At 38.0% G+C, this 2,293-nt stretch overlaps 1 protein-coding gene across 1 annotated transcript in view; it reads left to right on the forward strand.

Annotated features, from left to right (window-relative positions):
* Positions 1 to 424, forward strand: part of LOC143284548 (uncharacterized) — a 13,803-nt gene extending 13,379 nt beyond the window's left edge. The window contains exon 6 of the mRNA XM_076591316.1: positions 1 to 424. This exon is cut by the window's left edge and continues 584 nt beyond it. The gene's annotated coding sequence lies outside the window, so the exon portion shown is untranslated.
* Positions 425 to 2,293: the final 1,869 nt, after the last annotated feature.

Here is a 2,293-nt window from a genome sequence, read left to right on the forward strand (position 1 = left end):
TTATTATCATAATCATCATCATTATTATCATTACAGTCTTTTTCTTTAATGCAAAACTACATTTCACAAGAGGACCATCTTTTTCTCTTCAATAATTTTGATTTCTATGAGTATTTTTAACATTGTCTCCCCCCCCCCCCCCTTGCGTTCATGAGCTGCAACTCACGTTCATTCGCATCTACGAGTGGGCTTTCACGTGTGTGACCGTCTTACCCTGCATTGTAGGCAGCCATTTTTCATATTCGGGGGCAGCGAAATTTTGTAATCCTAGCGATTTAATGCTTTGTAGAATTGCTGAAAAAGTTTTATATTAGCGTACCTTGTTTATCACCCTTGGTCATTACTTATACTATTGATTTCGAATGATTATTCCTATGTTGTGGTGTATTCGGTGAGTTCCATACAAAATAAATATCTTTGTTTAGTTGTTGCTTTTCCCAGCGCAGTGGTTCTGGAACTTGATCTCTAACGAAAGCAGCCGGCTATATTGATCGACATGGAACAGAACATGATATCAGCATGATCGTATTTTACAGTTTGCTGTAATACATATGATAACAGGTGCAGAATGAGCATGATAACAGCACAACCGTATTGCACAGTTTGCTGTAATACATATGATGATAGGATGAACATGACAGCACGATCGCATTTTACAGTTTGCTCTGATGCACATGATGACGGCATGAATAAGACAACAGCGTTGTCGTATTGTGCAGTCTGTCATAATGCACAATCATGATCACAGCGTGAACATGATAACAGCGTGACCATGATAACAGCGTGAATATGATAACAGCGTGAATATGATAACAGCGTGACCATGATAACAGCGTGAATATGATAACAGCGTGAATATGATAACAGCGTGAATATGATAACAGCGTGAATATGATAACAGCGTGAATATGATAACAGCGTGACCATGATAACAGCGTGAATATGATAACAGCGTGAACATGATAACAGCATGACCATGATAACAGCGTGAATATGATAACAGCGTGAATATGATAACAGCGTGACCGTGATAACAGCGTGAACATGATAACAGCGTGAATATGATAACGGCGTGAATATGATAACAGCGTGAATATGATAACGGCGTGAATATGATAACAGCGTGAATATGATAACAGCGTGAACATGATAACAGCCTGAATATGATAACGTCGTGAATATGATAACAGCGTGAATATGATAACTGCGTGAATATGATAACAGTGTGAATATGATAACAGCATGAATATGATAACAGCATGAATATGATAACAGCGTGAACATGATAACAGCATGACCATGATAACAGCGTGAATATGATAACAGCGTGAACATGATAACAGCATGACCATGATAACAGCGTGAATATGATAACAGCGTGAATATGATAACAGCGTGAATATGATAACAGCGTGAACATGATAACAGCGTGACCATGATAACAGCGTGAATATGATAACAGCGTGACCATGATAACAGCATGACCATGATAACAGCGTGAATATGATAACGGCGTGAATATGATAACAGCGTGAACATGATAACAGCGTGACCATGATAACAGCGTGAATATGATAACAGCGTGAATATGATAACAGCGTGAACATGATAACAGCATGACCATGATAACAGCGTGAATATGATAACAGCGTGAATATGATAACAGCGTGAATATGATAACAGCGTGAACATGATAACAGCGTGAATATGATAACAACGTGAATATGATAACAGCGAGACGATGATAACAGCGTGAATATGATAACAACGTGAATATGATAACAGCGTGAACATGATAACAGCATGAATATGATATCGGCGTGAATATGATAACAGCGTGAACATGATAACAGCGTGAATATGATAACAGCGTGAATATGATAACAGCGTGAATATGATAACAGCGTGAATATGATAAGTGTGAATATGATAACAACTTGAATATGATAACAGCGTGAACATGATAACAGCGTGAATATGATAACGGCGTGAATATGATAACAGCGTGAATATGATAACAGCGTGAATATGATAACAGCGTGAATATGATAACAGCGTGAATATGATAACAGTGTGACCATGATAACAGCGTGAACATGATAACAGCGTGAATATGATAACAGCGCGAATATGATAACAGCGTGAACATGATAACAGCATGAATATGATAACAGCGTGAACATGATAACAGCGTGACCATGATAACAGCGTGAATATGATAACAGCGTGAATATGATAACAGCGTGAATATGATAACAGCGTGACCATGATAACAGCGTGAATATGATAACAG

This window comes from Babylonia areolata, chromosome 8, assembly GCF_041734735.1.
Source record: "Babylonia areolata isolate BAREFJ2019XMU chromosome 8, ASM4173473v1, whole genome shotgun sequence".
Lineage (NCBI taxonomy): Eukaryota > Metazoa > Mollusca > Gastropoda > Neogastropoda > Buccinidae > Babylonia > Babylonia areolata.